The sequence below is a fragment of the Gadus morhua genome, chromosome 1 (genome assembly GCF_902167405.1).
Source record: "Gadus morhua chromosome 1, gadMor3.0, whole genome shotgun sequence".
Taxonomy (NCBI): Eukaryota; Metazoa; Chordata; class Actinopteri; order Gadiformes; family Gadidae; genus Gadus; species Gadus morhua.
The window spans coordinates 10,114,118-10,139,117 of NC_044048.1; the positions used below are offsets into that span (position 1 = coordinate 10,114,118).

Consider the following 25,000-nt stretch of genomic DNA (forward strand, 5'->3'; position numbering starts at 1 on the left):
TTTACTCTGTTATCACATCAGGTTAGAAGTGGGGCCACCCTCTGTATGCATTAGCTAGGTTGTATGTGTGCACTAGTTAGTTGTCACTTTATCTTGTTTTCTTTGATTTGGCTCCGCTTATAGTTCCCTATTCCCCTTGGCGGAACACTCGCCAAATAAATACACATATGTACTTAGTTTGCTGTTGTGCCATGCTTTATTGTTCTCCCAGTCAGTCCAACAGCAACGTGTGTTATGTTTCCCCTACTCCACCCCCCCCCCCCCCCCCCCCCCCAAGACGTAGCAAGCTAACATCCTGGAGCCGTAACACATATTTGGGGGCTCCTCCAGGATCCTCATTGTAGGACTCCACGTCGGGCTGGCTGTGAGCTGTTCGGTGCAGGTGTGCGCATCCCATCCCATGCAACAAGTGCAAAGAAGACTACTGTCCCTACAGCGCTGCTAACTCTTCCTCCAGCGAGGTAACATGCTACATGTGCCGCAGACCTGGTCATCAAGAATGCTACACAGATGCCCAGCTGGATGAAGAAGCTGGTGTAGTTTATCTACACGGGTAAAAATCCTCACGGGTAAAAATCCTCCGCCTCCAGACCACCAGGAACCAGCAAGAGAAACCAGCCCGGAAACAATCCCAGAGGACACCACCCCGGATGCCATGCGGGAGGAAACCGCACCGGAAGCCAAACCGGTGGAAACCAAGCCGGAAACCAAGCCGGAAACCAAGCCGGAGGGAATCAACCCCCCAGCTCAAAAACATCAGCACTCTGCCCGCATCTCTGAAAATATTACCAAAGAGAAGAAGCCCCACAAAGACAGTGAATACAACCGGTCCAAGATGGTTTGTCAGAGTCTTCTCAAGCAAGAGTGCCCTCACGGTATCACAGGTCTCACCGGTGGCGCATGCGAGCACTACCACCCCACCTGGTGTAAAAGATACATGAGAAATGGCCCCGATGGCAGCAGGGGTTGTAAGAGTGGAGATAACTGCCGTTTCTTCCACCCGACACTTTGTCAGAATGGCCTCGTTACAATGATGTGCTTCAACAAGAACTGTAAGCTCATCCACATCCGCGGTGTAAAGCGCCTTCAAGATGTGAAAGCACCCAAAAAGACCCAGCCCACTGACAAAAATACAAATCCTCCTAAAAAGAAGGCTACATCATCACCTGCTCGACAATCCAAGCGTAGCAGTAACGAAACCTTGCCTCCAAACAGGACGCCAGCTATCAACAACCCCCCGTCCTCGAAACCAATGAACAATGAGGATTTTCTGAAGCACCCTGCTCAGATGAAAGCAGACTTGACCAAGGAGGTGACAAAGAATCTGTCTGCGCTGATCCAATCTTCCCTTCAATCGATGATGGTCCAGCAACAGCTGCAAGTCGAACCAAACCGACAGATGTATCCCCCTCCTCCAGTGCAGTTCTACCGTCTACCCGAGGTCCATCATCCCACCCACAGCCAACCGACCCAATCGTTCACAGGCTATCCTCTACAGATCCCACCGCAGTTCCGGCAATATCAAGCTCCCAAGGGAATGTAGGAGGAGCTCTCCCTCTTCCCATAACATCCAGTTTCCTACTGAATGTTCAGGGAATGGACCCGGGGATCAAAAACCAGCGATGGAAGATCAAATCTATCCAAGAGGAAATAAATTCCAGCCCACTGCACACTCCCTTCTTCATCCTCACGGAGACCCATCTGAAGCCCCATCACCTCGAAGCCGAGACCTGTATCCCAGGATACATTGCCCTGCGGGCAGACCGTGACAAGCGTGCCTAAGGTGGAGTAGCCATTTACCGGTTAAAGTGTTCTCCAACTCTTTCTGTGAAGTTGCTGTCTATAATGCAGACAGCAACTTCATCCTTGCCGGAGTATATCGCCCACCATCGGCACCCTTCGATAAGTTTGACGAATGTCTGTGCATCATTCAAGAATTTATCGACACCGTAGTAGGTACGCCCGAGCTACATATCACCGGTGACTTTAACCTACCGTTCATTGACTGGTCTACAAGATCTAAAAAAGCCCGGGACCAACATTACATCTTCTGACAGGAGCTCGGAGCTAGCTCTCCTGGAGTTCATGCCCTCAAACTTTCTGGAGCAGATAGTTAATGAACCTACCCGGAATGACCTGAATATCCTCGACCTTATCCTTTCCAACAACACGGATCTGATCCACAGTGTATCGGTCTCCAAGACAGAGAAATCGGATCACGATATCGTGTGCTGCACCCTTCTTCATCCTCTGAATCAAGTGGCAACACCCCAGTTCACCCCTTCATCAGAACTCGATGACATAAACTTCAACTCTGCTGACTGGGAAGCAATCAATAGGGATCTATTATCTGCGGATTGGTCTACAGTCATCAACCCATCGACACATCAAGAAGATGCTTGGGACCTGTTTGAAAGCATCATCGTGGATGTGTGTAAGAAGCACGCCCCCTCACACAGCCACAATCGCCAAGTCTCTGTATCATCAAAGATCCCGAAATCAAGAAGAGCTCTACTCCGGAAAAAGAAGCGACTCAACACCAGGATTAACTGCATCAAGTACAAGTCCAAGGGCCCTTCTCCTCCTCGCAACACGAGGTACCAAACTCTGCAAGCTCAATGACGAGCGGGCTGCCATTGAGCTGCTTATGAAAAAAGACATCAAGCAGCAGCGCCACAAAGACGAGCTCATTGCACTGAGAAAGATCAAAACTAACCCTAAAGCTTTCTACTCTTTTGCAAAAAAATTCAAAACACCAGTCTCGTCGGTTGGACCTCTACTGGATAGCGACAACCAGCTCCAGTCCGACCCTGTCAGGATGGGCAGCATCCTAAAAGAGCAATACGCCAGGGCATTCAGCAACCCTGACAAAGCTAACCTTACTGAGGTACGTGTATCGAAGCTTGTTGCACAGTCACAGTCAATAACTGATCTTGTTTTCGACGAACAAGACGTCCTGGGTGCAATCAAAGCAATAGACCGATACTCGGCTGTTGGTCCGGATAAGTTCCCTGCCATCATCCTAAAGGAATGTGGACTTGTCCTTGCGCCAGTGGTCACACAGCTCTGGAGAGCATCCCTGGACTCCGGCGACATAGCCGCTAAGTTCAAGAGCCAGAGTGTAATCCCACTATTCAAGAAGGGAAATAGATCGATTGCTGCCAATTACCGACCGGTCTCTCTGACTTCTCATCTTATCAAGATGTTCGAGCGAGTCTTCCGAGCTAAACTTGACGACTACCTCGAGGCCCAAAATATCATCAACGACGACCAGAATGGCTTCCGGACTGGAAGAAGCTGCTTGACTCAATTGCTCAACCACGTGGAAGACATATTGAATGATCTGAATGCCGACGTGAACGCGGACATCCTATATCTGGATTTCAGCAAAGCCTTCGACAAGGTTGATCATGCTATCTTGCTGAAGAAACTCAACCTTTATGGAATCCAGGGTAAAGTGCATCGTTGGCTCTCAAACTTTCTCAGCGGTAGAACTCAGCATGTGGTGATTGATGGTGTGAGATCTAACGTCATCAGAGTGCTGAGTGCTGGGCCCACTCCTCTTTATCTTGTATATAAACGATCTGTTCTCTGTCGTTAAGCACAGCATCGGCTCCCCTACAATGGCAAGCTGCTCCAGGAGGATTTGCACGCAGTTGTACGATGGGCAACTATCAACAACATGGAGCTAAATGAGTCCAAGTTCCAGCTCCTACAGCACGGGAAGAATCAAGAACTACAGAAGCCGTACAAGCTATCAACAGGACTGGTAATCAACTCAGACGATGTCGTCAAAGATCTCGGAGTCTTCATTGACAAAGATCTCCGTTGGCGGAAACACATCACCAAGAAAACAGCCGAAGCTGCACGAAAAGCCGGCTGGGTTCTGAGGACGTTCTCAATCAGGGACAAAAGCACGATGCTACTGCTCTTCAATACCTATGTTCGCTCCATCGTAGAGTATTGCTGTGCTCTCTGGTCACCACATCTGCAGTGCGACGTTATCTTGATTGAGTTGATCCAGCGCTCTTTCACTGCAAAGATAGAGGGTTGCTCGAATCTCAGCTACTGGGACCGCCTCAAGCGTCTTAAACTCTACTCGCTACAACGCCGCCGTGAAAGATGCATGGTCATCCTTGTCTGGAAAATCTTCCACAGTGCCATCCCCAACAGCGTCAACCTGTTGTTCAAACACTCGGAGAGTAACCTGTGTACGGCCGCTTGGAAGCTCCAAGTATAGCAGCATCAACACAATGAGATTCCACTCGTTCTCATCAACAGCCTCTGCTCTGTATAACGCCGTACCCAAAAATGTTAAGTCAATCCCAACCCTGATCCAGTTCAAGGCAGAACTTGACCGCTTCCTACAAACCATCCCTGACACTCCCCCTACTCCTGGATACACTGGGGCAAACAGTAATTCTCTGGTGGAGTGGGCTAGCAGCAAAAGTCAGCTATAGCGGCTACCAACGGGAAAATGGCGGTGGAGACACTTGATGTCTTGGCCTAGGTGTTCTAACCTAAAACAAACCCTAGGTACCCTAGGTAGGTATAGTGTGGCTGGTTTGTGTGTATAGGATAGGCAGTAGTTGTTTTTGTAGGGCTCGTTATGGAGGCTTTTGATTTGGGTGTCTTTTTGGCTGATCCGTCTATGGATCGGATTGACGGCCGGCTAATTTATATGCCATAGTGGCTCATTTTGAGTTTCCAGTTCAGTGGGCCCTGATCAAAGCGAGACTTAAGGAGTGTGTCGTGGATATGCTGGTGGGCAAGGAAATGCTTGGTGTGACAGTGGCTTCTCCTTGTAGTGATGCCAGTGCGGACATGCAGGCTGGGGCAGAGGCTAGGGCACCCGCTACCTTACCGCGTTTTAATCCGTTGTCGCCTACTTATTCAATGTCAGGTAGGCATGAAAGACGCCCGTCTGAAAGTAAGGTTGGCCCGCTTGCGTATGGAGGCGCAGGAGAGAGGCAAGCTGAGCGTGAGCACCAGCTGGAGATTCGACAGATTGAGGCAGAGAAGGAGGTGAAACTACAGAGGTTGGAATCGGAGGCTGCAAGTGCGGCACATTCACCCCAAACCACCCTCTCTTCTCCACTAGCTAGCTCATTTGGCACATTGGATGTGACTAAAGAAATGGCTTTGGTTCCGCAGTTACGGGAATCGGAAATCGATTCTTATTTGGGTGTGTTTGAACGCATCGCAGTTTTTATGCAGTGGCCTAAAGAGGTGTGCCCCCTCTTGCTTCAGTGTAAACTATCTGGTAAAGCTCAAGAGGTGTTGGTGTCCATTTGGAGGACAGTCTAGATTACGAAATTGTTAAAACCACTGTTCTTCGTGCGTATGAGTTACTGCCTGATGCATATAGACAAAAGTTTAGGAGTTGCAAAAAGTCTCCTGATCGTACTTTCATGGAGTTTGCTCGAGAGAAGGCCACCTTGTTTGATCGGTGGTGCACCGCCGCTAAAACTACAGATTTTTCCTCTCTTCGAGAATTAGTCCTGCTGGAGGAATTTAAGAATAGTATATCCGAACGAATAGTAACATACTTGAATGAGCAAAAAGTGATGTCACTGTGCCAGGCAGCTGTATTAGCGGACGAGTTTGTACTGACCCACAAGCCCGCTCATGTGATCTCTACCTCTCCCACCACTCAGTTTCGCAAGTCAGTTTCGCTTCCTTTACGCTCTAGGGAGGTACGGAAATGTTTTTATTGTCATAAACTTGGCCAATTCATTGCTGACTGTCAGCTTCGTATGAGTAATCATCCACCGCAACCAAAGGGGGTTGATTTGATAAGTACAGTTTCTCGCTCTGTGGCAGTTATGCCGAATGTGTGCGTTTCTGACCTTTCTGACCCCAGCTACATTCATTTTGAGTGGTCTTGTGTCACTGACCGGTGATCCAAAGGACCAGCAAAAGGTTCAGATTCTCCGAGACACTGGGGCGGCCCACTCGTTTATCCTCTCTGATGTAGTGCCATTGTCAGGTGATTCATTCTGTGGTTCCAGTGTTTTGGTTCAGAGCATAGAGATGGGGTTTGTGCCAGTCTCCTTGCACCTGGTACATTTAAAATGTGATTTGGTCAGTGGAATTTTTAAAGTCGGGCTACGGCATAACCTGCCAGTAAAAGGCGTTCAGTTTATCATGGGCAATGATATTGCTGGAGGCAGATAGCTGCATATGTTAGAGGTATTGGACTGTCCCGAAGCAAAGGCTGAGGATGAGTTAGCCGAGAGATTCCCTGGGATTTTTCCAGTGGGTGCTGTTACACGGGCGCAGTCCTGACCATTGAGTGATGTGGTTGGCCTATCTGACTCCTTTCTTGTCCCAGTAGGGGACACAATGAGGTTGAGGTTACTGGTTCTACCCCTGTGCCCCCTCCACAGCCTGAGAACAGTGCCGTCGAGTTCGGGATCGAGTTCTAGGCCTATTGTGGTCTACACGGATCACAATCCACTGCTATTTCTCCACCGGATGTATAATCAGAACCAGCACCTCATGTGGTGGGCGCTGATTGTGCAGGGGTACAACCTGGTGATTCGTCACAAGAAGGGCTCCGAGAATGTGTCTGCGGATGCCCTTTCTCGTGTGTGACGTTTGCTCTTATGGGTGGGGGTGCCAGTTGCCGTAACGCGTCCGGTGGAATCAGGCCTTTAGGCTACGTTTACACGATGACGGTCTGAACAGAAGACGCAAAAGTGGCATTGCGTCTTCACTTTTTATTCCGCGTTTAGACGAGGGTTTTCGGGAGGAAATCGGCGTGCATACGGTGACGCAAAAGTGTGTGGAATTCAATTGGGTGTGCATGCCAGGCGGCTAGGTGGTGCTGTGATACACTATCAGACAACACCGCCATGTTTGAGCGCATGTGTAGAATCTTCCTTCTTCTCTTATCCGTGCCGCAAAAACCAAAAGATCCTTCTCTGTTGAGTAATACTATCTGTACATATCCTGTACATTTCGTGGAAATACTCCTGTACGCTTGTTAGAGCTGCCAGAGCAGCTTGAAGGTCCGACGCATGGAAATAATCTGACATGTTTGTTTATTTCCTTGTACTGGCACATGTATGTGACGTAAACGCGTACGCGACGTGAGCAGATATGAGCAGTGTTTTGCGTCTTGGCAGTGTAGACGGAAACGCTACGGCGGAGCGTATTCAACTTTTCCACTCTGGAGGGTGGTTTCAGATTTCTGTGTTTTCATGCCCCAAAAACGCTGTCACCGTCTAAACGAAAGGCACTTCCGATAAAATATTTTGTCGTTTTTACCCGCAAGCGTCCTCGTGTAAACGGGGCCTTAGTACTTCCGCATTCGGTGATCTTTATGCACTGTCACATCCGGTGCATCACTCATCATTCTGGCGAACCGATGGTGGACCGGCAGTTCACCTTCACGACATCCCTGGTAAATGTACCCAAACTCACGTTTTCTGACGTTCACAGACTTACTTGCTGGAACAATATTCAAAACATTTCAATGTAAATGTTTCGCGCTGTGGATTTGTTATCCATCCCGATGCTCCTCACCTCGGGGCTAGCCCCGATGCAAGAGTATCTGACCCAAGTGCCGTTCCGTGTGTTACGTGTGTGGTTGTTTTCCTGTGTCTCCCCTCTCATTCTCTGTAGGTCTCACACCATTGGCTGTTCCTCCACCATCGTCCAACCCCCTGTCCAATCTGGGAGCTGTCTGTTGGCCAATCAGTGTCATCAGGCCTTGATAACTTGCACCTGTTTGTCTCCATGGAAGGAGGCCTTTGTCTGCCTGTGTGTGGGCTGTGTGGGGCTGTTGCCTTTTGTTTGTGAGATGCTATAGGGGTTTAGGTGAATAGGTAAGACACCCTTGGGTTTACACTGCCATCACGTAGATTTACTCTGTTATCACATCAGGTTAGGAGCGGGGCCACCCTCTGTATGTATTAGCTAGGTTGTATGTGTGCACTAGTTAGTTGTCACTTTATCTTGTTTTCTTTGATTTGGCTCCGCTTATAGTTCCCTATTCCCCTTGGCGAAACGCTAGCTAAATAAACACACTTATGTACCCAGTTCGCTGTTGTGCCCTGTTTTGTTGTTCTCCCAGTCAGCCTAACAGTAACATGTGTTATGGTTCCCCTACTCCCCCCCTAGACGTAGCAAGCTAACATCCTGGAGCCGTAACACCGTGTTTTAGGCTTGCTGAAATGCCCAGACATCTCTAGCATTTCTGAGGCAGGACATGTTAAAATGGTGAATGGTCAGGAAAAACTGAAAAGTAATCATAAATACCACTGGCAGGTTCAAGGTCAATTAGCAGTAACTGGATTGAGTTGGTGCGATTTTATAACAGACACTGAGGGAGACTTCACAGTCGAAAGAGTCTGGAGGGATGATGAAATGATAAAAGAGATGAAAAATAAGGTAGACTTGTACTTCTTTGGTACATATATTAATGTGTATCTTCAGCAGAAAGTGAAATGAACTGAATGAATAAAGGAACTGATGGAATAAAAGGATTTAATTCATTCCCTTTTTTTGAGTAGGCTACATCATTTACTACATTACATAATAACATTATTTTGAATACTTTCAGGATGGACCGACTGGACTTTAAAATTGAGTATAGATGAGACTTCTCATTCAATTATATACATATCATTCAAAATATACAGTACAATGTTTCCAGTATCCAGAATTACAGCTCCGGAAGGGACCACTCCAAATGATCTGTCTCTCGTTTTAATATTTATAGGTACATGTTTGAGTAGAAACACTATTCTACAGGGATGTAGCCTTTTAAATCAAGTGGTCCCTAGAAGTTCGTTATCACACAGCAGACGGTCCACAGCGAGTTGACTGTCCCAGACAAGGTGAGGGACAGTGCGTTCTATTAGTATTATTATTACTCAGTACATCTTAAAGATCCCATGCCATGCTATTTATGGATGCTTTAATATAGGTATTAGTGGGCTACAAACACAGTATTCAAAGACGTCCCCGAAATTCAGCCGTGGTGCAGAGTTACAGCCACTCCAAACCAGTCGCACATTGAGCTTCCCCCAAACGCGCTGTTTCGGTGGGCGTGTCAAGGCAGGTCAAGGAGGGGGGTGGGGGTGTGGCCCTGAGCAGCTTGTAGCCACAGTACAATGCGCTCTGGTTACGGTGGGCGTGTCAAGGCAGGTCAAGGAGGGGGGTGGGGGTGTGGCCCTGAGCAGTTTGTAGCCACAGTACCATGCGCTCGCCGCTCTGTTGACGGTGGATGTATCGCAATGGCTCGTAGAAACCCATATTATACATAGATATCTATATAATATAATATAATATATGATGTATATTATCACCTGGCCCTGCATGCGCTCTGTTTACGGTGGATGTATCGCAATGGCTCTTATAAACCCATATTATACATAGATATCTATATCATATAATCTATAATATATATTATCACCTGGCCCTGAGCAGCTTGTAGCCACGGTACCATGCGCTCTGTTTACGGTGGATGTATCGCAATGGCTCTTAGAAACCCATTTTATACATAGATATCTATATCATAATATATATTATCACGGCCAAAAGCTGTGTGAGCCTCCAGACGATCAAACGACCGCGTCTTCTTCAGATTGATGTGGAAGTGGAAGAACCAGAGACGTCGGAGAACCCGACGAAGTCCTTTGCGATTCATTATATCGTCTGCACACAGGTTTTGGCCGTGATAATATGTATTATTTGATATAGATATCTATGATATTATTTAGATGTAGAGCCCCAGGACTGTAACGCTGCTGGAGTTGTTATTAGGATCTAAACAACACGTCGGACTCTCGTCTCTGGTATTTCTACAACGAGACTCGTAGTGGGGGTTATCTCAGCCATGGTTGAGAATGAATTGGGGGAAAGGAACTTTGGCTTTGACTCCCTGAAGTACATGAACCACGACATGGAGGAGAAGGGGATTGTTGGCCGCGAATGTATCCCGCTTGAGCCCTGCTTCCCGCCGCCTCGGCAGCGGTCAGCGCTAATCCCCGCCTCCTGAAGCGGTGGTCCATCGGCAGCGAGGCTCCGGCGGGAGACGACCGCGGTCAACAATCCCTTTCTCCTCCATGTTGTGGTTCATGCCTACTTCAGGGAGTCAAAGCCAATGTTCCTTTCCCCCAATTCATTCTCAACCATGGCTGAGATAACCCCCACTACGAGTCTTGTTGTAGAAATACCAGAGACGAGAGTCCGACGTGTTATGCGCCATCACACCAACAGCAGAACGGTTATCCAAATAACAAGGAAGTGTACAACACTTGCGTTACAGTCCTGGAGCTCTATATCTAAATAATATCATATAATACATAGATATCTATATCAAATAATACATATTATCACGGCCAAAAGCTGTGTGCACGTCCAGACGATATAATGAATCACAAAGGACTTCGTCGGGTTCTCCGACGTCTCTGGTTCTTCCACTTCCACATCAATCTGTAGTAGACAGAACCGCGCGCTGCCTGCTGCCTGCTGCCGGCGCAAGGCACCACCGCCCGGCTGCCCGCTGCCGGGCGGTGGTGCTTCGCGGCGGTGGTGCCTCGCGCCGCGGCAGCCGGGGGCAGGCAGCATGTCGCAGTTCATGTACTTCGATGTCGTTCTGCCATTGCATTCAAAATTCTGTAACTAGCCTGTTACTACGAACTAAGCAACTACCATACACGTATTAGCATTTAGCACTAGCTCAATCACGACTCCTTCAGAATTCTTGTGGGTGGTTACGAACCAACCAAGTGGGCAGGGCCATGAATAATAGTTTGACAACGCTACGTCACAGTGTCACCTTATCCAGATTGGCTCATTTCTTCGGCCTTTTTCCTTTCATTGCCTATTGCATTCAGCAGACACACTGCATAGATTTCAAACTTACCACAGCTCACAAACTTATTCAGACCTATGTTATTTAACAAACAACAGGAAAAATGTGATTTTAATGGCATGGGCTCTTTAAACATTTCTCTGAATATCTTAATGGTCACATTTGGGTCACAGTTTTAATTTGAAATGTTGATTCCTTTCATGCCTACCTGTCATCTTGAAGGGTGGTATAATCAGCGTGTCCCCACGGTCAGCTGGGAGCTCCTCAATGGTGAAACCCTTGTCTGCCATGCAGCCATCTCCTGGCTCCAGTAAATCCAGCCGTCCACTTCATTCAATCAGCTCTCGGTCAGAGATGGAGAAGAGACTTGACACAAAAGTCACAGCACTACAAGGGGCAATCCCAATCAAGGCCTTAAAGGTTGTCGTGTTCTTGTAAGATGAGAAAACCTCCGATTGGAGAGTGAGGGATGATAGATTCTGGCATCTGGACTGTACTGCAGAAATTTGCTTGGCATGGTGTTCTTGACTAGGGGTTTAGGTGAATAGGTAAGATACCCTTGGGTGTACACTACCATCACGTAGTTTTCCTCTGTTATCACATCAGGTTAGAAGCGGGGCCACCCTCTGTATGTATTAGTTAGGTTGTGTGTGTTCACTCGTAGTTGTCACTTTATCTTGTTTTCTTTGATTTGGCTCCACTTATAGTTCCCTATTCCCCTTGGCGGAACATTCGCCAAATAAATACACTGATGTACTTAGTTTGCTGTTGTGCCATGCTTTGTTGTTCTCCCAGTCAGTCCAACAGCAACGTGTGTTATGGTTCCCCTGCTAACATCCTGGAGCCGTGTGTGTGTGTGTGTGTGTGTGTGTGTGTGTGTGTGTGTGTGTGTGTGTGTGTGTGTGTGTGTGTGTGTGTGTGTGTGTCTGTGTGTGTGTGTGTGTGTGTGTGTTCTTCGTAATCTCGATGAAGCCACTATCGTGAAACATTTTCATGATTGCTAACATATTCCATTATATAAGTAAAGTATCGTCAACTCATCATTGTATTAAGGCAGCTGACGGGGGAGACGTTGATTGAAAACAGTTACCAACTATGATTAGTTACTTCTATCTATGTTGTCTTATCAACTTAATCGGCTTAAATAAATATAGATTATTATCAGTGCATTTCGTGTTGTTTTTTTTAAATAATATAATAACGTAAACACCCTTGGAACGTGCGGGTCATTGAACAATCATGATCATGTGGGCCATGTTGTGGTATAAGTTATTGTGTTGATGTACTTTGAAAAAATACTTTATTGGAGAAACGGTTAGGGTTAGGACCTGCAACTTAAGGCCCTGCCAGTAGATGGTGTCCTGCCCATTAATATTCCACTTGAACTGTGGAACAAAATACAGCAAATCCATCATCTAACGTCATATGCAGCGGCGGTAGACACATTTTACTAGGGGGGCCAAGGAGGGGCCATTGTTTAAAAAGAGGGGCATAAATAAAATGGCAAAAAATTATATTTAAAGATTATAAACTGTGTTTTACTTTAAAATCATCAAACATTTAATTTGTACAAGAGTTTATTACTTCACAAGTCTGTATTTTTCTGTCAATCTATCTTAAATTGATTATGCCCTAAATCATCAAAATCATGTAAAGATTTGTTTTATACAAGCGTTAAAGAGAGGTAGGGCCATAAAAAATTAAAAAATAAGACGGTAAATAGTGTGTCAATGAGAATAAATAATCCAGGGTACAACGAAGTGCAAAACAATTGGCCCTTTCCTATTTATTGTAAAAGTTTCAGTGTGGAGAAACGGTGTTCTTCCCTTTTAAAAAGATTGCCTGTTTTACTGTTTTCCTCATTTCATGATAGCTGCTAGAAAAAGAAAGAAAAAAAAAAAAAACGTGCATTACATTTCGTTGCATAACCAGGGTTCGAGTTAGGTGGGGGCCAGTGGGAGCTGAGCTCCCATAGAGAGAGGTCTGGCTCCCATGGAAGCGGCAAACTCAAATATGTGGGGGTCTCTGAAAATACAGCAGCGTATTATTGTAATTACAAATAAAGCTATTTTTCCTTCCACATACAGAGTAATATTGACGTCAAGTAAGGGATAATAGAACGCCGGTCATTATCGGGAAAATAAGCCCAGACATGCAGGGCGAACCGGACAACGACGCGAAACGGAGACGGAGACTCATTTCATGATAGCTGCTATAAAAAGAAAGAAAAAAAGAAAAAGAAACGTAGGGCATGCATTACATTTCGTTCCATCACCATCCCTAGCTACTTAACACAGGCAGATAGCCTACTACTCTTTACTCAAATATATTTGTTATCCCAATGTAACAACCGAAACGGATGAAAATACGTGGTTAACATAACAACATTGTGTGGCCTAGACCTAGCAAGGATACTGACTTTTGGAGACTCGCTTCTGCTTCGATGAGTTTGCTTAGATTTTATTAAGTTTCTAAATATTTCGAGACCAGACATTTACAAACTTAATTTCATTATAAGTGTGAGGAACTACAGTAACACTGTTATGTGCAAGAACAACAAGTCACTTACGAAATGAAATTGTTTTGCTTGCCTTCGACTCTTGCAAAAGGAGAACTCGTGGCTCCTTTCTCCAAGTGCAGTTGCTGAGATCTCATTCACCGAAGACCAGCACCTCGGTGTTTGGGTGCGCCGCTCTGATTAATCCGTGTAGAACGTTGCGTCGCATTACTTCCATAAAATCAGTAAAATCATAATTGTTGCATTTGGTCAGCACGGGGGGGGGCACAGGGGGGGCCAGGGACATGTCTACAGGGGCACAGGCCCCCGTAGGCCCCCATGTAGAACCGCCATTGGTTATATGCCCATACTATGGGCTGTCTCATTACAAGGTATCTTTAGGATGACAGAAAGAGGATTCAATCATTCAATAGCAAGCGCAGAAAATGATTCTTTAAAAAAAACATAGGTTGGATAATATAGCCTAAAAGGGTGGGACGCACACATATACAGCTGTTATGGTACACAGAGGAATACAACTATTGCAACTTAAATTAACTCAAAGGCACAGGGTTTTCACTCTTCACGTCTCTCCGCAAGCCATGGAATACTTGGGCCTGTGGGAAAATAAATAATAACGTGCATCAAGATCTGCTCAGACCTTTTTGTTTAGAAATTATTAATGCACTGCAATGTGACAGGGAACGCCAAAAGCAAAAGCTATATTGTTTGATATCTTGCTTTCTACGGTTCTACACGTATAGTGCCTCAAGAATAACCTATACATTTAAAACAAATAGGCTACCGTAGATATCATCATAAAGGTGATGAGGTACCATCAATGTAGGCCACAGAGGCCAGGCTACTCACTCATGGGCAATTAAGACAACATCTAACAAAGGCCTCAAGATTCTCTGCAAGAGAATAATTACAGAAAATAAAATAATAATTTACCACAATGATGGGCAGAAGAAGTTTGAGAAGGCATATGACCAGGAAACAGCAAATTGTCTGTGGTATCGGCAGATCCGGGGGCTCAGGCGTGGGCGGCTCAGTCACACAAACTGCAGATCATATGCACAGTCTGAGTCACTCATATGCACAACACGATGGAGGTCCAGCAGCAAAGTACACTAACCACTGTTGCAATTCACATACAATTCTTGTTTACTAGAAACATTTTTTATTTCCTACTACATTTAAATTAGTTGATTATGAGCTAAAAAAAAAAGGCAATAGAAAACAAACCAGAAGTTGTATTTAGTTGGAATATATACTTCAATGAAGGAGTGTACATTCCAAGGGAGGTAGGTCTACTACAAATTATTGGTGAAATAAAAGAGAAAGAAGAAAATCCTGTCCTTTTGAATATTCAAATGACCAGATAAATATACACAGATAGTTAGGGGTCCGATCAGCGAAGCTGCTTGGTCCCCTATTGTTTCTGTAACGTTGTTTTTTTTTCTCTCAAATTCTGTAAAAATCATACTGCAGCCTATACCGTAAGTCGAAAACTCTTGAAATTTCCAGGTATGGTAAGTCATACGTCACAACCAAACGCTATGCCAGTGGTTCCCAAAATTTTTCAGGGGACCCCCTTTTGGACTTGAAACTGTTTTCACGACCCCCCACCCCGCGCGACAGCACCCCCCCCCCCCCAATTTAGTGCATTAATGTTACTATGCATAATAATAATGTTCAAAATCATTCTTATTATTATTGTTATTATTATTATCATTATTATTATGCAGTAGTAATCATCACCATTATTATTATTGTTATTTTTAATAATGTTATTATTACTATGTAATATAAATCTTCAGAGACAGCCATGTAAATATGCAAATATAGCCTTTTGGCTTAAGTTTTATTATAAAACAAAAAAAAAATTATTCATGACAGTCAATGATAAACAGTACCCCCACAACCCATCCCAGAACATATAATATTTTTCACCTTTTAGCAATATATGTATATACCGGTATATTAAAAAAAAAAAAAATATATATATATATATATATATATATATATTTTTTTTAATATGCAAACTGGCCCATCTCTCCGCGACCCCCCTGACGGTGCTCCCCCCCGGGGGACCCCCAGTTTGGGAACCGCTGCGCTATGCGATTGGTTATGGCAGATCCAGAGTGGCACTTGGCAGGTCCAATCATTTTAAAACTTCTACAGACACCCGCCTCCAAGTGAGTGAACGTTTTTCAATTGAGCAGCTCCAGACTTTCTGTACAAATGAAATGAAGTACGATGGTCTGGTAGGACCAGGCTAGTAATAACACCCACTACCCATAAACCCAAATTTATGGTACTGCAGGTGGCTCTATTGTAAAGAATTATGAGGCTTAATTCTCCTCACCAGATTAATCTGTGCCGTGTTCCGATATCCATACTTCCATGAGTACACTTAAACAAAGTACACTATCCGCACTCACTAAGTGCGCTAATTTTCAGATGTCAGTGTTGTTCCAAATCGAATACTCCGTGGTGCACTAACCGGAAATTACGATCACGACTGCCACTGCGGCTCCTCCCCCGATTTGAATTCTTCACGCCTAGCTGCTATAAAAAGCTATAAAAGCTATAAATACTACAAAATGACTCTATTAATGCAGGCCAGAGTGGTAGACATAACAGAGTGGCGACACTTCCATTGGACTCCGTTGTAGCGCCTACTTCCGGGGTATGGAGCCTCGAATAGTTCCAAACAACCATTTTACGGCGTAGGAGATCATTCATTTCCATTGCTGGCCGTCGAGTAACTTCTGAGGTAAATTGATTAAATAGCTACCTCTTTTGAATTGTCAACTTTCTATATTGTATCAGAGGCCCTTTATGATGCATATACTGATATTTATTTGTAAATGCACAGCGTAATTATATATATTTTTTATCTTGGTAGACGACCGATTGCCTGCTAGTTTGTTAGCTCAACTTCGCCATCTGTGACCGTGGTAAAGTTGGTTTTATATTGGACGTTGGATATTCGACACATTCGAAAAATCTATTTAGCACTGTCTTTGATGTACGAATTTGTGTCTAACCAACTTAGATGTGTTATTACAAGGCCTGTCTATGTAAAGCAACATTTTTTTTACAAAATACATCTTTTGATTTTATATCATTTTTAATGTTGATAAATGCTTTAAAACGATTATGTACTATTACTATTTACTTACCCTTTTCAAAACACAGAGGGTGAACTCAGCTAACTGCCTTACACATAACACAAAGATTATTCTCTAAAAAAAAACCACCCTTTCATCTTACATAATTTTTTAATGTTAAATGCTATAAATCTATTATGCGGCTTGACCTTTTGACCTACCCATATCAAAACACATCTGGTGAACTCAGCTAACTGCCCCACACATAACACAAAGCTTATTTTTTCCAAAAACCCACCTTTTGATTTTATAAAAAAATTGTAATGTTAAAAAAGGCTATAAATCTATTATGCGGCTTGACCTTTTGACCTACCCATATCAAAACACGTGTGATGAACCCATCTAACTGCCCCACACATAACACAAAGCTTATTTTTTCCAAAAACCCACCTTTTGATTTTATACAATTTTTTTAATGTTAAAAAAGGCTATAAATCTATTATGCGGCTTGACCTTTTGACCTACCCATATCAAAACACATCTGGTGAACTCAGCTAACTGCCCCACACATAACACAAAGCTTATTTTCTCAAAATACCTACCCTTTGATTTTATATATATTTTTTACTCAGAAAAAGCTATAAATCTATTATGCGGCTTGACCTTTTGACCTGCCCATATCAAAACAAGTGTGATGAACTCATCTAACTGCCCCACACATAACACAAAGCTTATTTTTTCCATAAACCCACCTTTTGATTTTATACAAATTTTTCAATGTTAAAAAAAGGCTATAAATCTATTATGCGGCTTGACCTTTTGACCTACCCATATCAAAACACGTGTGATGAACCCATCTAACTGCCCCACACATAACACAAAGCTTATTTTTTCCAAAAACCCACCTTTTGATTTTATACAATTTTTTTAATGTTAAAAAAGGCTATAAATCTATTATGCGGCTTGACCTTTTGACCTACCCATATCAAAACACATGTGATGAACCCATCTAACTGCCCCACACATAACACAAAGCTTATTTTTTCCAAAAACCCACCTTTTGATTTTATACCATTTTTTTAATGTTAAAAAAGGCTATAAATCTATTATGCGACTTGACCTTTTGACCTACCCATATCAAAACACATGTGATGAACCCATCTAACTGCCCCACACATAACACAATGCTTATTTTTTTCCAAAAACCCACCTTTTGATTTTATACAATTTTTTTTATGTTAAAAAAGGCTATAAATTTATTATGCGGCTTGACCTTTTGACCTACCCATATCAAAACACATCTGGTGAACTCAGCTAACTGCCCCACACATAGCACAAAGCTTATTTTCTCAAAATACCTACCCTTTGATTTTATATATATTTTTTACTCAGAAAAAGCTATAAATCTATTATGCGGCTTGACCTTTTGACCTACCCATATCAAAACAAGTGTGATGAACCCATCTAACTGCCCCACACATAACACAAAGCTTTAAAAAAAATAGTATAAAATCAAAAGGTGGGCTTTTGGAAAAAATAAGCTTTGTGTTATGTGTGGGGCAGTTAGCTGAGTTCACCAGATGTGTTTTGATATGGGTAGGTCAAAAGGTCAAGCCGCATAATAGATTTATAGCCTTTTTTAACATTAAAAAAATAGTATAAAATCAAAAGGTGGGTTTTTGGAAAAAATAAGCTTTGTGTTATGTGTGGGGCAGTTAGCTGATTACACCAGATGTGTTTTGATATGGGTAGGTCAAAAGGTCAAGCCGCATAATAGATTTATAGCCTTTTTTAACATTAAAAAAATAGTATAAAATCAAAAGGTGGGTTTTTGGAAAAAATAAGCTTTGTGTTATGTGTGGGGCAGTTAGATGGGTTCATCACACGTGTTTTGATATGGGTAGGTCAAAAGGTCAAGCCGCATAATAGATTTATAGCTTTTTCTGAGTAAAAAATATATATAAAATCAAAGGGTAGGTATTTTGAGAAAATAAGCTTTGTGTTATGTGTGGGGCAGTTAGCTGAGTTCACCAGATGTGTTTTGATATGGGCAGGTCAAAAGGTCAAGCCGCATAATAGATTTATAGCCTTTTTTAACATTACATTTTATAAAATCAAATGGTGTTTTTTTTTTTAAAGAAATAAGCTTTGTTTTACATAGGTAGGCCTTGTATTAACACATCTAAGTTGGTTTGACACAAATTCGTCCATCGAAGCCAGTGCTAAATAGATTTTTCGAATGTGTCGAATATCCAACGTCCAATATAAAACTAACTTTACCACGGTCCATCTGTGAAGGTATCTCCAGGGGTAAATTGATTAAATAACTACCTCTTTTGAATTGTCAACTCTCTATTGTATTAGAGGTCCTTTATGATGCATATACTGACATTTATTTGAATATTCACAGCGTAATTATATATATATTTATCTTGGTAGACGACTGATTGCCTGCTAGTTTGTTAGCTCGACTTCACCACCTGTGAGGGTATATCCAAGGGTATATTGATTAAATAGCTACCTCTTTTGAATTGTCAACTGTCTGTATTTTATCAGGACCTTTATGATTGCCTATACTGATATGCATTTGAATATGCACAGTGTAATTATATATATTTTTTTATCTTGGTAGACGACCGATTGCCTGCTGGTGTTAGCTCGACTTCGCCATGTGAAGGCGAAGTCGAGCTAACACCAACAATTACGAAGTTCAGTAGTGAATCTAACTTTTATTTAGTTATTTATTTATGTTGGATTACTAGGATAATTTAGGTTGATTTAAGGACGGCTTTAATGATGCGATAGCTAGTAGAAATAACCGTGTTTGTTTAATTATATCCTGGAAACTAAAAAGGGTGATGTTCAGCACATGAAGCCCTACAGATGCCGTCGCTTCAACAATGCTGATTATGATGGGCGGTGAATTTAACCTGTATGGCTTTTTCGTTTTGACTTCTTGTTGACTGAATATTTTCTCTTTCTTAGTGCCAAATTGATTCTTTTTTGTTTTACAAGAGCCCTCTCTGCTCTCCTTCTCATTAATTTGTCCTTTTCTAGTTGCCTTATTAGGTCCTCCACAGTCGCCCCATCAGTCCCTGGCAGTCTGGTCCCTGGAGCAGCTGGCCCTGGCAAAGTTATTCCTTCACTGTTGACCCCTGACTGACTGGCCCTCGGCACACACATCCCTGGATCACCTGCCCCTGGATCACCTGCCCCTGGATCACCTGCCCCTGAATCACCTGCCCCTGGCAAAGTGGCCTCTTGATTGCTCTCTCTGTCTCCTGTCATGTCCTTTTCATCGCTCTTGAAATCCACCTCAATTTCTCCATCAATCTCTGTAACAATTACAAGGTAATGTTGCTGTTATATGTTTTTTGCCTTTGCATTTGCAACGTCATCTCCAATGTAAGGCAATGTAAGACAATTTATTAGAGCGAAACATTTCTGTAATGTGAATTAAATCATCTGCCACAATCAGAAACCAATAAAATGTATAAATGGATCTACCGGCAATTGTTGATTGGGTAGAAATGTGTCGATTATCTACATTGTGTGCAAATCCTCAGAGAATCCCTGACCTCTGGTTGTTTTTTGAACTGAATGTACAAATATGAATTAATCTCATGGGGAACTTTGAATATTTGGCCTGTTAAGCCCTTTGAGACTGTAATGGTGATTAAGGGCTATACAAATAAAATTGAATTTAATATTGTTAGCTGCATGGATCATACCGAAGTTTAATTTGGCGCAATATGTGTGGTCCGTTGCACTTGGTTCTGGAGGCACCCTCACAGAAGGGGGTTTCCTCTTCTTCAGCCTAGGGCGATGAATGAAAACTGTTGGGACTGCATCGGGCCTCAACTTCAACATCCCTTCTCTTTTTGTGGCAGTGAATTGGTCATCTTCAAAGTGTACCTGTAGGCTTGTAAGATCAGTTTCCATTGCACTTCAAATATCATTGAAAAGTCATAATTCTCTACACTTAGAATTATTATGCCCTTTGAAATGCTATCAAGTGATGTGAACATTACTTACATTACATAGTTTTTGACTGTTGCTGACCCCTGTCACTTGGGTCCTTGGGGAAGCCATACATGTGGTCTAAACCAATTTTGAATTTTCTCAGGGCTATTATTAAGTATTGTAATGGCATAAAGTATAGTATATTTGCAACGTTATATGTTAATGGTTTGCCCTTAGTATATAGTGTTCCCTGCTGTGTCCATTGTTGAATCTGTTCACACAATCGCACTCACTTGTTCTTGTCACACTAATTGTTTAATAAAAAATAAAAATATTTCATTCATCCAAGCGTAATGAGTTGTTATTCTTTAATATATTTGATACTTTGTGTGGCTCATATCTTAAAATGATAATGGTAAAACATCTTAAATCCTTTGATCAATACAGATGTAAGGTAAAAGTTAAGGTTAAGCCAGTATGCTAACACAAACGTGAAGCTTTCCCTCAAACTTAAAAACGTATCTAAGTAATACTTATAGATTGCTTTCAGTTGTCCCCCAACCACTCTAAATGTAAAACTGACATTTACAAATATGCAATAATGCAATAACAGTCAGACAAATACTTGTTTGTGTTTTTTTCATTCATATTTACCATTCAATATTGAAATCTCTGCTGTCGTCCCATAGAATAACATTGACAGCGCGGCGTGTTTGGAACTATTGAGGCTTACATGAACCACGTGACAACCACGTGACCACCCTGTCGGCGAGATCATAGCGTGTCGCAACTCTCTCTCTCTATAGCTCTGATGCAGGCTATGTGGAAAATGCGCCGACTTTGGTTCAGCCTGGCTCCGCCCTATTCCGCTTCGTAGCTAAGATATGTGTACGGCGATCCACACTCCGGGTCCTTTCAGTACACTTATTTTCGAAACACAACATTGAACAGCACCTGAAATTCATCAGGCAATCAAAATTCTGACTCATTCGTTTCCAAGAATCTGACTGCCAAGACACAGTATGGCATTAGGGGAACTTCTTCGTTAACCTTTTTTCCGTCATAATTATTTCTGTTATAATTATATTTCTACCGTTAGTGTTCTTGACTACAAAGGTTTAATTTCCCCAGAATTTGAAAGATTTTTCTGGTATATGCTTTTAAGAAAGCCCTTAATTCACTTGAGAAATGTGAGCTTGGAGGTTTCTGGATGTTGTATGCTTATCAATATAAATGTTGATCATGTGAATGAGGCTGCAGTTCAGGTTTATCAGTGACTCAATGGGATAATGCCTTGCACTGGGGATCCTTAGGTTGAGAGCTCGAATCCCGATTATAGCATTATGAACAAGCTGAACATGACATTCGGCCATTGCTTGGCAGCTCACCTGAAAGCCGAGGCACAGTATTGCATTAAGTATAACATCTTCATCAACATCTTTCCTTCATAATTATTTGTCAGATTTATATATCTTCCATTAGTGTGATCTTGAATTTTAATTTTGCTCGCACCCCGTTAACCACCGCTTGCGGTTATATTAAAGTGGAAAGGAAGCAATCAAATAAACAAATGTCTATAGCACAAGTTAAATATTTCAATATACCATAAATACAAATAAAGTCGGAAATATGAACCATTATTCAGAATAAAGCACAAACAAGTTGCATAGATTATAATGTTTTCAGCCTGTGCGCCGCCATCTCTGTTTTCAGAATACGATGACGTCACGGAAATGGTTGGTAACATTCTATGTTGTTTACATAGCGGCTCATAGCCTCACTAGCTGCGTTTACATGGCACATCTGATCCGCATAGATTTCTATGCGGCATAGATCTGTTCCTAAAATGTGTTCCGAATGTACTGTATACATGGCAGTAACAAAAGTGTCCGTTATGTCTCTCGCGCACACCTGACACAGCTCTGGACCGGCGGCGACATAATGGATGTCTTATCACTATCGGGGATTTTAAATTTGATTTTAATGAAAGCACAGCAGGAGAGAGCTTTTCTCTGCCTGCTGCTTCAATTAAGAAGGAGGAGGACAGCGCAGCAACGTATTATATATTAACCCTAAGCGCCGCCGCAAACAAGAGGAATTTGGATGCGAGTCCGCAGCCAAGACTGGTGGGAGAGAGTGGTCTTACGGGAATTTAGTGACCAGGAATCCTCGAAGGTCCAATTGCGAACTACTGCAGCTGCCATCTCTCTAAGTTAAGAAGTATTTTAACGTTCAGCCTGCAAAAGTACAAGTAGTAGCCTACTCATTTACAGTTATCTCGGACGCACGCGGACACTACGATACGCAAACACGTCATTAATAAACACCCATGTCCCGTCGCTTAGCAACCGGACACGCTTACCGGACTACTTTTACGGAGTGATAACAAAGACATGAATCAGGCAATAAATCCACTTTCCTTGACAGCGGTGAAGTTCGGTGTGCTTAAAAGTACCGACGGAGCTCAGTGGACCAATTGCGAACTACTGCGGCTGCTCTAAGTTAAACCCCAATCTATTCGGAATAAGTGTATGCATGCTAAAACACCACCTCTTCTATTCGGCATAGAATCTATGGCGAACAGATAATTGTATTCCGAATGAGGCGTATACATGATCATTTTCTGTTCCGCATAGAAATCTATGCGGAACAGATGTGTCCATGTAAACGCGGCTACTGGAGGTGATAATAACTGACATCTCCCGGCTCTGCCCGTCCACAGGATGTTGTTTACAGCTATGAAAAGTAGTACACGGGTGCAGCAACTGGGCTACCACGCTGTCTTACAGTTCGTTCATTTCATGATACATGTAATTGTCGTGCCATTTGGGTGTGCACATGAATATGCGAAAATAGTGCAACCGACGGTGTTTGCAAATGGATTATTTCCGAAATCAATGGATTATTTTGGCGATGGATTAGAAATGATCAAGAGCATGGAGCGAGTCTGCAAACAAGACAATCTTCGAACAGTGAGTGTACTAATTTCTCTGTTGCTCTAGTACTAGAAGCTAAGTTTACCTCTCGTTCCTCTGCCTGGTAAGCGCGTCTCTGCACTCTTTCTCTGCGCATAAGAGCAGCGCCCGGGTCCGATTTGACAGGTCTGTCCGTGTCTCCAGCACTATAGCCACTAAAATTAAAAATTGTTGGCACAGCATCTGGCTTCAGCCGATTGGTGGGACAGCAAAAGCTCCCTCTTCAATGTAATCAGCCTCTATAAAGTGGTCGCTACATACTCTCTGCCTTCATCCCATTCGGGGGCTGAGGCGTTTCAATGCAGCTAACCATCTTTTGAGCAGTTTAGGCTTCTTGACAGGAATGACATGGAAATGAACTATTTTACCACTCTCTTTTACCCGATAATATTTGTTTGAACATCCAGGGGCAATACAAAATGACCCCCCTGTTGTTCTTCCAAGATTTGACATGTTTATTTGAAAGCGCTAACCATTCTGATGACGTAGCGCCTGCATTTTTAAAACATGGCCGCGCCCTAGTTGCGAAAGTCGTTATCAACATTTCATTTTCCAGTGAAACTACTTGAATTTCAGGTTTAATGAAAATCCATGTATTCTCAAAAATGAATTAAGCAACCAAAAAATGGTCACAGTTCTCATTGCTTCATTTCCACTTTAAGGTTTTTGTATTGTGACTGATTGATAGTTGTTTTGCTCCCCCTCAACAATTTTAGTAACTGTAACTATAGGTTTCAACTCACCGGAAATAACAGCAAATAACCCTCGATTATATCAATACGAAAACTCAAGCAGCAGTTGGAAATGGTTAATAAATTTAGTAAGCCTAAAATGAAAGTAATTAAATTCAGAGAAAATAAATTGGTTTAAAAGTAACAATTAAACTAAAGAATGCATCCTACTTTTTAATTGTAGGCCTACATACGATTATTAAAATTGTATGGCCTATATTAATCAGCATACACTTTTTTGATGTGAAAACACGTTTAGTCCTTGTTGCATGAAGGTTTATACAAAGTTAAATAGGCTTTCTTTTTTTGGGATTATGGTATAAATATATTCTTTATATAAAATTAAAAGTCTCTAAATATATTTGTCATCAAATAAATATCTCACAATTGTGATAAGTACAGCATTCGAGTAAAGGTACAAAAAAACTTTTTATCCCCTGATGTTTGAGGCATTATGGTTATAGGAAAGGGCTCCTTTCTACAATAATAGTATATTATTTATATGTAACAAAAATAACGTGTTAATTGCTTAATTAGAAATCATGAAAAAATTAAAAGAATCTTCAAGGTGCCTTTTGGCCCTAATCAACTAATGACTAAACTAGGGCCAATTTTAACCTGAGCACGGGGTGTGTAAAACGTACTGCCTACCTGGAACCTCCAAGACCACCTTGGACTCGGTGTTCTGACCCCCGACCTTTGCCCCGATCTGACACTCGTAGATTCCTGAGTCTTCAGGAGTCAGGTCAGGGAGAAGAAGGCTGTTTTCATCGGTCAAGCCAGCAGTACGATTGAACTGATAGTGCTGTATCTTATCATGGCTTCTTCTGATTATACGAGAAGACGGCATCTGTCCACAATAGAAAGAAAATTATAATTTCTATAAA

At 42.6% G+C, this 25,000-nt stretch overlaps 1 long non-coding RNA gene across 2 annotated transcripts in view; it reads right to left on the reverse strand.

The window, feature by feature from the left end:
• Positions 1–12,391: 12,391 nt before the first annotated feature.
• Positions 12,392–25,000, reverse strand: part of LOC115544968 (uncharacterized) — a 13,665-nt gene continuing 1,056 nt past the window's right edge. For both annotated transcript variants that reach the window (XR_003977045.1, XR_003977044.1), the window contains 3 exons: positions 24,765–24,963; positions 14,280–14,389; positions 12,392–13,942 (listed from right to left, as the gene is read on the reverse strand). This is a non-coding gene — a long non-coding RNA (uncharacterized LOC115544968). The remainder of the gene's footprint in view (positions 13,943–14,279; positions 14,390–24,764; positions 24,964–25,000) is intronic.